General features: G+C 45.2%; 1 protein-coding gene across 2 annotated transcripts in view; it reads right to left on the minus strand.

The window, feature by feature from the left end:
• The window catches only part of Trub1 (TruB pseudouridine synthase family member 1), a 95,434-nt gene that overhangs the window by 23,629 nt on the left and 59,409 nt on the right, over positions 1-12,396 (minus strand). The gene's annotated exons all lie outside the window — the stretch shown is intronic.

The raw sequence follows: 12,396 nt of genomic DNA on the forward strand, positions 1-12,396 counted from the left end.
AATCTCTAAAACAAACAGAACTGCGATGTTTAGAATATTATCCCAGTTCTTACTTGGCCGTGGAGAAGTGCCAGCTTCACAAAGCCCAAGCCAGGAACTTTTCTAGATGGTACAGCACGGGAAAGGAGCATAGGTTTGTTTGACCCCTGTAGATGGGATTTCAAGTCTGATAAATAAAAAAGACCCAGAGAACACTTCTTGTTCCTACCACATTGATATATGCTAACCGCCATCAGTCCATAAGAACTCCGCCCTTACTAGATGCCAGGTCTACTAGTGCCTCTGTCTCTAAACCTCTGGCATCTAGAGCTGTAGACACTTCATACACTGCCCACTCTATGTGACTTTGCTACAGCAGCAGAGTGAACTGAAACAAAAGGGGCCACAGACACAATGGGGGGCAGTTCCCCAGAGTGATGTCACGTGGATGACAGTGACCCCTGTTCTTTCTCTTTGCATTGCTGAGATATAAGAGCAACACTTCAGGGAACAAGATGGGGAAAAGGAAAGGAAGCGCTAAAGAAATATCAGAACTTCCTGGCAACAGGGAAATTGGGATGTCAAGCAATTAATCAGGAAAATTTAAAACAATTTTCCTCTGTTAAAATCCCAAGTTGACAAGGCAGGTTAATGGGCAAAGGGGCAGAGCCCAGCAGAGCTGCCGAGCGTGGCTGTGGAGCGTGAAGCGTTCCAGGAATAACCGATGAGAAAATCTATTATAGGAAGGTTCAAAAGAGATTTTATGAAACCTATAGTCCAGTTTGTTGAACCAAATCTCTGAATAGGCTTCAAATAAAATCCTCTCTCCGCAGAAGTGAAGCTATTACTCAAAATCAACCAAGAGCAAAGGAGCCGCACAAAAGCAATGAGAGCCTGGTCACCTGCTTCCATGCAGAACCGACGCCAGAAAAATATCCATTTTCTTGGCTATAGTTTGTCATTGATTATTCCACACATTCTGTGTGGAAAAAGCAAGGGATGTATCCAACCTTACACAGCTATAACATGGATGCATCAGTGGGTCTTTCATGAGCAAAACAGACAAGCTAGCAAAAAGTCTGATGAAGGAGCCACCTGCATGACCTGCGCACTATGAATGGTACAGCCATGCTTCGTTACACTGAGGGGGTTCAAGTGGCTTCTTGGAGCAGTCTGTGGATTTTCTGTTAAAATGGATGTCGCACAATAGGTACTCATAAGGGCTCAAAGAATGCCTACGGGGTGTGTTATTGCATAGAACAGGGAACTTTAAAGGGAGTTAATACAGCCCCCAATGATAGAAATCAAGATGTTTTCCCTACACATAGAAAAGATCCTAACTCTAGAGAGAGTCATAAAAGAAGGGATGAGAACTAAGCCAGGAATCAGAACCCTCGCGTCAGCACGGGCAGCATGTGTTACTTGCCACATGTCAGTCTTCGTCATCTCGGCTACAACTGTCCTTCACAATGAGCACAGTGTGGGAAGTCAGACCAACTCAAGACATTCTTAGAGGAGTTGGTGAAAGGGAATTTTAGTTCTCTGTCCTTGTCTTGGTGTGACTAGGTCTGGAGCTTGTGCCTCCAAGAAGTCAAGGTTGTGGCGTCTGGGGACCCAACTCTTCTCCCTGGGCTGTGGTTATCCTTCCAAGGCAGCTGTGTCCCAAGCGTTCTGCGTTCTCTTTGCCAACATTGTCTGATTTAGCTCTCTGCTGACATCAGCCATTTCTGCCCTGTAAATGGTATAAATGATGCTGTGCTTGTTAGCAAATTTGCTTGGTGTAAGCCATAGGTTATGCAAGGCCTCCTGGTCCCAGCTATTGCTTTCAAGTTCCTTATTTCTCATCCCTGCCCCTCCCACGCAACACTATGTTGTTGAAGACTACGCTGTTCCCTTTAGGACCCTTGTCCAGCACAGCAGCCCTTATCTCCAAGGATACCTGAAACCTTAATGGGTTAATACCTGCTATGTCAGTTCATGAATAAAGGTGAAGTAAAGAGGGCTGAAGACTAATGGAAGGGTCATTTCTTCTACCTTCTTGGGCAGTGCTGAATAAGGCAGGTTATTGTTTTGTTTTCATACCTACTGTCTCCTTCTATGATTCCTCTCATTCTTTTTCTTTATCTGCTTTACATAAACATACACGGCATGTTTCCTCCTCTTCCACCGGAGCTCATGCCGACTCCTTCAGAACAAGGGCATAGAAAAGAGGACAGTTACTCATGCAGAAGATGTCTGCGAGCGCTTCCTCCAAAGGAAGCCCTGTGTTAGCGGCTGGGAGTGATGGGAAGATGTTTAGGACGCCATCTGTGCTGTAAGCGGTCGATAAACACAAACGCATGAATATGATTAACAAACCTGGCAGGTCTGCGAAGAGAGCTCAGAGGGTCATGAAATGGAGTTCACAGACAATCCAGGAAAAGAAAGCATTCTTGGAAGCCTGAAGGAGGTGTTGAGAGCCCCGTGGAGTTGAGAGAGAGTTCAACTCAATGTGGGAAGGTTAGTTGCATCCCTTAGCGAAAGGTGATGCAAGCCAAGCCCTAACTGGGCGATTCTGGATTTTGACTGGTAACGAGTCTAATTTGGTTCAGCAGAGGTTGTCTATAGTTAACTTTTGGCTTGTTAGTTCTCATTTAGGAAATTCAGTTAGGATTTAGTTGAAGCAGACATTAACTGTCAGGCTAAGACTAACATAGTAGGTCTTCAAAATGTTGGCTGTTTAGCTTTGTCTTTTAAGAATTATGAGTTGGGTTGTGAGCTTGAGGCCATGCAGGGATACACAGTGACACCCCGACTTTTTAAAAAAATGATTTGGAGACCTGGAGAGATGATTCAGTATTAAGGGCATGGAATGTTTTTGCAGAAAACCTGGTTTCAATTCCCAACACCCACAAAGTGACTCACACCCATCTATAACTTCTTCTGATCTCCACAGACACCAGACAAGCATGTGGCACACATACATACATGCAGGCAAAACAGTCGTCCACATAAAATAAAGAAATCTTAAAAAGACCCACGGCTGGAAAGCTGTACTCGCTCACAAGACGGACAGAAATCATTTCTTCCCATCTCAGTCATGTGCTTCTGTGCCTTTAAAGCGTCTCCTGGAACTCCAGACTCCAGAGTCCTCTGCTGAGAAGTGCATCTTGTAATGGGCTGTATGTGGCCATTAAATGTTCCTAAGCACGAGTGGAAGGCAGGGCGAGGACAGGCTGCTCAGGAAACACTTTGATAATGTGCAAGGGATGCAGCTGAAATAAGACAACAACAAAAAGGAGACGAAGAAAGAAAGAAGCAGTAGATATCGTTTGGCATATAGTAAACACTGAATAAACGAATGGCAATAGCGGAGGGAAAGACAGGTATTGCCAAGGTCCACTTCCTAACAGCTGGTTAATTGTAGGAGACAAAAGACAGGGTTACAGAAAGAAGAGTTGTAAGCCCTGCCTCCTGGGAAAAGTGCAGGAGCAGAAACAGGCCTTAAAGCTGGAGGGGAGCTGAGGGGAGGGGAGCTGAAGGGGTGGGGAAGAACAGAACACACAACTTTGGAGAGCGATTCAATTAAAGACGTCTAGGGACATTTGAAAATTGGAGGCAGGAACTCGGGAGAAAGACCAGAGTTATTGACAGAGAAGAAATAATGCAATCAGGACTCTTGTGTGGATAAGATGACACAAAAAAAGTCCAGGAGGTGAGGCAGATTCTGGGAAAGCAGAGCGTTTATGGGAAGGGAGGGGGAGGGTGCTGAAGAGATAAAGGAATTGCTTAGAGATGAAAACCACGATCACTTTAAGTCATAAAAACCAAGAGACCTTTAAAGGGGAAAGTAACCCACGCAGGCAGGTCACAGGAGAGGAGCCAGAGAAGAGTGTGACGTTTGAGACTTACTGTTTACCAGATCAGTTTCACGTATGGAGGAAGAGGTCTGAGTCCTAGAGAGAAGAAGAAAAGGGCGGACGAGAAAGGGGAATAGTACTAATAGATCGTGTGTCTCGAAGCCTCCAAGAAAGAAACAAGGAAGCTGATGGTGTTAAGGTTTGAATCCAAAGTGTCCCTCCCAGGATCACATTTTGACTTCGTGGTCCCCAGCTTGCTAGAGCTGGTGGAGCCTTTGGAGGTCGGACCTGGCTGGCAGAAGGGTTCCCTAGGCATTTTTGCATTTGCGAGCTCTGGGCTGGCTGTGCCTGCTTCCCGGTCTATCCCACTTGAACAAGTGTTGACATGGAAGGACCTTCTTCCAGAGCTGCACCCCACTCCACCTAATCGATTGAGACCCTCTGACAGCGAGCGCCAAAACCAAGTCTTCAGGGATTTCCTCACAGAGACAAGAGAAGCAGCCAGTAGCAACTCGAGAGGGTAAGCACAGTGCAACAGGAAAGCTTTCCTTCCGTTCCTTAAAGTGGAAGATGGCCAGCAGGTTCATGAGCACCTAGGAAACAGACAAACAGTCAACAGAGGGGGAACCGACAGTGGGGAAAGATCAGTCACGTTACATTTCCAGAGTGATTAAAGCCACATTTTTTCAAAGCCGGCGACGTAGCTGGCGAAATAGAGTGCCGGGAATGCGAACGTAAGCCTGGTAATTGGACAATTATTGCGTGTACTGCTGTAATTGAAGCAATCCCATGAAATACGCACCACCTGGAAAAATGCGCATGTGTACTCAATTAGTCATCTGGCAGGAGAAGCAGCCGCTCCCCCAGTCACGTGGATGGGAGCTGCTCACCACCTTGAAACGCCGTAATGAGCTATCAGAACATCGGGCTGTTTGTGCAAGACCTGGAATCCACGGAGTTGTGGTTTCTAAGAACCCATGCTTCGGTCCTTGGGCCTTTCTGCACTAAGTGGACTGAAACTTGGTCCAAGTCAAGAGGAGCCAGAGGAGACATTAAAACCAAAACTAAGTGTCATCCCAGATGTAGTCTTGGGGTGGAGGAAAGTAAGGGATACTCAATCAAGGGTGGATATTAGTACAATATTGGTTAATTGTAATAAATGAACAATAACTATACAGGATGCTAAAAATTGTAATAACCAGAGATGGTGGAGGAAAACATATTGTCTTCTCAATTTTTCTGTAAGTCTAAAAGTGGCCTTGTGCTGGGCATTGTGGCACACACCTCCAATCCCAGCACTTGGGAGGCAGAGGCAAGCAGATCTTTGAGGTCAGTCTGATCTATACAGTGAATTCCAGAGCAGCCAGGGCTACATAGAGAGACCCTGTCTTAATATAAACAAACAAACAAATAAATAAATAAATACAAGTGGCTTTAAAAAATAAAATCTTGGGCTGGAGAAATATTTCAGTTGTTAGAGGCTGGGTTTACAACCCAAGTGTCAAAAAATAAAATCTATTAAAAATAAAAAATAGCTTGAAAAAATCCAGTACTGAAACTGCTTTGGGATCATCTTTTTGTACACTGCGAAGGTGTGTCTCTGCCAAGGCACAAATCTGATTGGTTTAATAAAGAGTTGAAGACCAATAGCTCGGCAGGAGAGGGTAGGTGGGACTTCCAGGCAGAGACAGGAACTCTGAAGAATCGGAGAAGTAGAAATTCAGCAGTGAGATGCAGAGGAAGTCAGACGGACAGTATGGAAGAGAGGTAATTAGTCACGTGACAGAATGAATGTGGATTAGTAGAAACAGGTTAATTTAAGTTATAACAGCTGGTTGGGAACAAGCCTAGGCTAAAGCTGAGCTTTCATAATTAATAAAAAGTCAAAAGTCTCCATGTCATTATTCAGGAGCTGATGGTCCAAAGAAATCCCGACTACATGAAACCTCACCTGGACATCAAACACTCCCATTGGTGCTCACAATGTAACTCTGTGGACCAAGTTATGCTTTAGATTTTTGAGCTCCGCTGCACCCATATGCTAACATGGGTGTGTACCTACTAGAAAGTTGGTCCCGTTGAGGGGGTGGAAGGTTCTGGAAGGTCCTTAGGTCAGTTTGGGCTTCGCTCAGAGTATTGCTTTATCTGTGCCTATAATCCTCAAACTCTAGAGACAGAGAAAGGAGGGTCTCATAAGTGTGAGACCAGCCTGTACTGCATCATAGTTCTAGAACAGCCAGAACCATAGAGGAAGAATAAGACCCTGTCTCAATGCACAAGCAAACAAAACACTAACTAAACCCACAGCAATAAAAAGGAGACATTAGTCAATGCTTCCAGGACTCTGGTTCTTGTATAAGGATTTTTATTAAACCTGTGTCTGCCCCCTCCAGGCTTTCCAAGTTCCTGTTTGAAGAAGTAATCTCTTTTCCCCACAAGGACTCCTGGCACTGGGATATTCATCCATGATGTCCTTTTGAGGGCTGTGTTATGTTTCTTCTTCACCTTCTTCTCCTCCTCTTCCTCCTCCTTCTTCCTCCTCCTTCTTCCTCTTCCTTCTCTTCCTCTCCTTCTTTCTCCTCTTCCTCTTCTTCTTCCTCCTCTTCCTCTTTCTCTCCTTCTTCTTTTTGGTTTTTAAAGACAGTGTTTCTCTGTGTAGCTTTGAAACCTTGTCCCGGAACTCGCTCTGTAGACCAGGCTAGTCTCAAACTCACAGAGATCCGCCTGACTTTACTTCCCGAGTGCTGGGATTAAAGGTGTGCACCACCACAGCCTGACACATTACTTTTCTTATTGTTATGACAAAGTATTTGACAAGAAGCACCTTAAAGGAAGAAGGGCTTGTTGTGGCTCACAGTGTGAAGTGATACAGACATCATGAGAGGAAGACATGGCACCATGCAGGAAGACAGGACAGCAGGCAGGAAAGCATGACAGCAGGCAGGGGAGACATGGTAACAGGCAAGGTAGACATGGGAACAAGCAGGGGAGATGGCAACATGCAGGGGAGACATAGGAACAGGCAGGGTGTGCATGGTAGCGGCAGGGTAGGCATAGCAACCTACCAGGATTGAGCAGACAGTCACATTACATCTGTAGCCAGGTAGCAGAGAGAAGCTAAGAAGCAGGACTGGGCTATAACACACCAAGGTCCACTCCCTTCGTGACCCAGTTCCTCTAGCTAGGTGCCACCTCCTAAATGGTCCACAACCTTTCCAAATATCACCACCAGCTGGAGACCACGTGACCAAACACGAGAGCATATGGTAGTCATTTTACACTCTAAACATAGCATGAGCCAAGCTGATCCTGGGCCTCTGAACAGTTCAACCATCACCAGATAAATTCCCGGTTTTCCTATGATAATGGAAAGCAGATTTGTTCAGGCACCCTGGAGTGAACTCAGACACTCACGTGGGCTGTGTTCACTGTGACAATCTCTACCTTAAGATTTTCCTATTGAAGAATCTACCCACTCTCTGTTTTGCTACTGAAAAACCCAGGATTGGATTCTGGGCTCCACCTCTGCCAATGTAGGTAGTGTACTTAGTCGTGTAGAGTGGTATACTGGTTAGTTTTGTCAGCCTGATACAGAGTAGGGTCATCTGGGAAAAAGGAACTTCAATGAAGAGAATGCCACGCAGGTTTATCTACAGGCCCTTCTGATGGAAGTATTGTCTTCATTAATAAATGATGTACATAGATAACCAATCCCATCGTGTGGAAGGAACCACTCCTGGGCAGGTGGTTGTGGTAGGTATGAAAAAGGGAACAGGACATGAGCCTAGAGAGCAAGCCAGCAGGGCATGTTCCTCTATAGGCAGGAGACTGCTTGTTGGCTTCCCGGCCACTCAGACCTGAATAATCACACAGAAACTGTATTAATTACAACACTGTTTGGTCAATAGCTTAGTCTTATTTCTAGCCAACTCTTACATCTCAAATTAACCCATTTCTATTAATCTGTGAATCACCATGAGGCTGTGGCCTGAATCACCATGAGGCTGTGGCCTAGCAGTAAGGTTCTGGCTGGCGGCTGGCATCTTTAACTTTTGACACCTACATGGTGTCTCCCTGACTCCTCCCTCTCTCTCTCTCTCTCTCTCTCTCCATATATATATATATATATATATATATATATATATATATATATATATGTTTGGATTTTCTGCCTAGCTTTGCTCTGTGAAGCCACTGGGTGAAAGCAGCTTCCTTATTAAATCAGCGGCAGTAAAACATATTCACAGCATAGAAGGGAATCCCATATCACTCCTCCATGGCCTCCTCTTCAGCTCCTGCCTCCAGGTTCATCCCTTGACTTCCTGCCCTGACTTCCTTTCATGATGGGTGTTCACCACTACGATAAATGAAGCCCTCTCCTACCTAAGTTGCTTCTGGTGGTGGTGTTTATCATAGCAATAAAAGCAGACTAATCTAGATTCATAGCTTTAATCATAATTTGTGTATTTTTTCTATATCCATGACCCAGAATGTGTGTGTTGGTGTGCTTGTGGAGATCAGAGGACAGTTGTGGAAATTCTCCCCCTTACCATGTGAGTTTGGGGAGATCAGAGGACAGCTGTGGAAGTTCTCCCCCTTGCCTTGTGAGTTTGGGGAGATCAGAGGACAGCTGTGGAAGTTCTCCCCCTTGCCTTGTGAGTTTGGGGAGATCAGAGGACAGCTGTGGAAGTTCTCCCCCTTGCCTTGTGAGTTTGGGGAGATCAGAGGACAGCTGTGGAAGTTCTCCCCATCGCCATGTGAGTTCTGAAATAGAACTCAGGTTATCATCTGTAGCAGAAAGCACCTTTACCTGATGAGCCATCTTGCAGGCCTCAGGGTATGTGAAAATTGTCTAATACGGGGGCTGGAGAGATGGATCAACAGTTAAGAGCGCTGATTGCTTTGGCAGTGAACCTGCGTCTGGTACCCCTCATGCACATGGTAACTCACAACCTCTTGTAACTCCAGCCCTGGGTGATCTGACACTCCCTTTTTGATCTTTCTGGACACTGGGCACACACACACACACACATATATATATATATATATATATATATATATATATATAGACATATATGCAGGCAAACACTTGTGCATGTATAATAAAATGGAGAGGAAGCATTTCCAATATGTAGCAAGGTATCACTGTATGCACGCTCTGCTGCTTCGTGTTCCCGGAGGACAGAGCTAGCTAGACTGTAGCTGTGACCCTCTGCAAAGCCCTCCTGGGGTTTCAGTTGTGAGGTTAGCACGGAAAAGGCCAGGGGAACTTGGCCACATACTTCTTATGCATGAGAAACCCCATGCCTAGCTTTAAATTATTTTAAAGGTAAAAATAATAGTTTTGTGGTTTTATTTGACGGGCGACATGATTGGTTCTTAGTATATAGGTTTTTGTTTGTTTGTTTGCTTGCTTGAGTCAGGGGATTTCTCTATGTAGCCCTGGTTGTACTGGAACTCACTGTATAGATCAGGCCTGCCTCTGTCTCCTGAATATTGGGATTAAAGGCATGTGCCACCATGCTCAGCCCTCCAGTACATAGTTTAAGTTTTAAAAGGATATACAATTATCACAGAGACAACTTTTATCCACCTCAAATTTATTTGGTATAAGAAATAAGATATGTAAGTAGTTTTATTTCTTCCCCAAGGACTAGTCAATTATTGCATGATCAGTATCAATTATTGCATGATCAATTCCCCACCAGTTAGCTCACCCCTTTATGCCACTTTATACATTTGCAAACCCACATGATGTCTGTCTCATTGATTTGCAAGTCTAGTCCCGATTTAATACTTTAGCTTCATAATACATTTTAATATTTTGTATTTCTCTACAAAAATTTGAAATAACATTTCCTGTGATTAGAATGCTTCACTCTGCAATTCAAGGAAAGATTCAGAACAGGGAGGAATGGGTTAAGAATCGATCTTGAATTTCTTGCAGCACCAGGCTCTTCTTTTAATGTGACTTTGTCGAGTGACCAGTGAGAGCCCCAGTGTTCTGGCTGTGAGCGCCTGCTCTTTCTCTCACTCTGTCTTCCCAGGTCTTCTGTAATCCCCGCTATGACTTTACACATCCACGTTCTCGGAGCTTGGATTCTAAGAGCGTGAGAGAGAACCAATCAAGGCTGAGAACAGCCCGGAGTCTGGCGCCTTCCTCCCCAGGACGAACCAAGCAGCCCGTGGGTCCTAGTGAACACGGCTGCCCCGAGTCTGGCGCCTTCCTCCCCAGGATGGACCAAGCAGCCCGTGGGTCCTAGTGAACACGGCTGTTCAGCAGAGGCTCTCACAGACCAGAAATAGCCACACTTCGGTTCCAGTGAACGGATGTGAGGAGCCTGAAGTTTTCCAGCTGCCTCCAGGTAGCCTTCCCCGGCAGCTGCGTGGGTGTGGAGTTGGCACCGGAAGACCCCTTCATTCCATGATGAACTATGTCTCATGTCTATGCCCTCATATCTCTTCTTCAGACATAGACTGTGGGCTATTTCACCTTCCGACCCTCTGGAACCCGGTTCCAGTGTTCCCACTGTCCAACGCTCAAGCCTCGTCCCCTCACGTGTGAGGTACTCGCGTTCACGTTAGGTACACATTATCTTGTTATATTGTGTTTGGGTGCTTTCAGACATATGGAAACAATGTGCTCTGGGAAACACACGACTCAAAATAGTTAATAGTTTGCTGGTATATAGTGATAAAAAGAATGTTGGAGACTTTATTAGAAAAGCCAGTCAGGCCTACGACGTAGAAAGAGAACAGACACTTAATAACACGAAATAAGACTAGTCAATGAAACCAGGCACATGCTTTAAATCCTGCATTAGAGAAACAAATAATTTGGATGAAATATAACCCAGCCCCTGAGTATTTTCTGAAAGAGTAAGGAAGAAGCCAGAGAAATGTCAAAAGATAATTGATTATTGAAAAATATTACTTATAGCTGCTGCTTTGAAAGTGAATATGATAGAAATGAAGACTTGAAAACATGCAAGATCTGAGAATACGAGATGAAATAGCTTTCTGTAGAATCTCAGTGCCGCACCAAGGTCCCCTCGTCACACACGGCTGGGGATCATATGTATTAAGGTTGGCGACATTTCATACAGTGCAATTTGGGAGTCACTCTGTATGGTAATGCAAGTGCGGTTGGTGACAAACATCTTATAATAAAAAGAGAAAACAGATTTACTTGACCAGATTCGCAAGGGCATAGAACCACATCCACACATGGGCTCATATTCTGCAATCTATTCGCTGTTAGGTTCTTTGGAGGTACAGAAACACTCTTCAGCCTCCTGGACAAAGCTGGGTTAAGCAATTCTCACAGATGTATTGATCCCTCACCTACAGGACAACTGAAATCACCAGCAATTATTCCTTTATCCAACTGGGTGGGGGGGCAGCGCATTCGAGACCTCACTTAAAAGCTCGGAGGCTACAATTTCCTGTTTGAAGGATGAAGTTTGGGTTTAGCTGAGCACACATCGTGAGCATCTCAGACCACCCTTTGCTTCCAGAACGTTGCTCTGCTGAGAGAGAGGACACGAAGGTCAGTGCGCTGTTGTGTTCCTTTGTCTCAGGCATGAAATGACTCTGAAGAATTATTCTTTACTTGAACCCAAAAGCCATGCCCTGCAGAGGGAAGGAAGGTAGATGAGCTGGAGCCAACCTTATTAAAAACAAGCAAGGAGCAGAAGCCAGAAGCAGCCAGAGGATCAGACACAGTGCGGATTCTGAGCAACACTCCCTCTCCATGGTCACGGGTCGGTCACCATCTTTTAGCTATTTCTGCATCACAGTGACCAGCACGCCTCACAGATACTACCTAAGGAATCAAGGGTTTCGTCTGGTTCCTGGGCTCAGAAGTTCTCAGTCCATCATGGTAGGTGTGGCATGTTGAAGTTTGCATAGACGTTCTTCACAAGGTGAAGGAGCAGGAAGCAGGGGCCATGCCAGATCACAGGCTCTATCTACCCTTCAAAGCCTGACCCATAGTAACTTATCTCCACCACTCAGCCCACATCTTCTAAAGGCTCCAGAGCCTTCAAAACACCAATACAAGCAAGTGTTCAAAACAGGAGCCTATGGGGACATTCCAGATTCAAATCATGCCACTTTCCAAGGTTACTGAACCCTCACTATAATCTCATGTGTTTTCACTCAATATTGGAGTTACTATCAAAATAACAACACACCACTCCTGAGCTAATTTGCAGATCAAATGAAATAAGGCACCTAACTTCCTTGGTACAGAATGCAGTCTATATAGAGACCAAACAAGGAAGTCAGAACTCTGAATTATTCCCTGTCAACATAGTCAATGAATTAGATGTGAACACAGCAAGGCTGGGCCTTGAGACTCCAGTGGGTGAGACAAAAGATGGGAAGATGTGTGGAAAAGCACAACCAGACAAACGGACAGCACCAGCTGGCTCGGCCTGTAGGAGCACACCCAGTTAAACAAGGGTACAGTAAATATAGCAGACCATCAGCATGGGTGGGGGTTGGGTGCAGTGTCATCTTGACACAGGAACCAGGAGCAATGCACTAAGCAAGAGCAAGGGCTGGCAGGGGTGCC

Source organism: Myodes glareolus, chromosome 7, assembly GCF_982192425.1.
Source record: "Myodes glareolus chromosome 7, mMyoGla1.1, whole genome shotgun sequence".
Lineage (NCBI taxonomy): Eukaryota > Metazoa > Chordata > Mammalia > Rodentia > Cricetidae > Myodes > Myodes glareolus.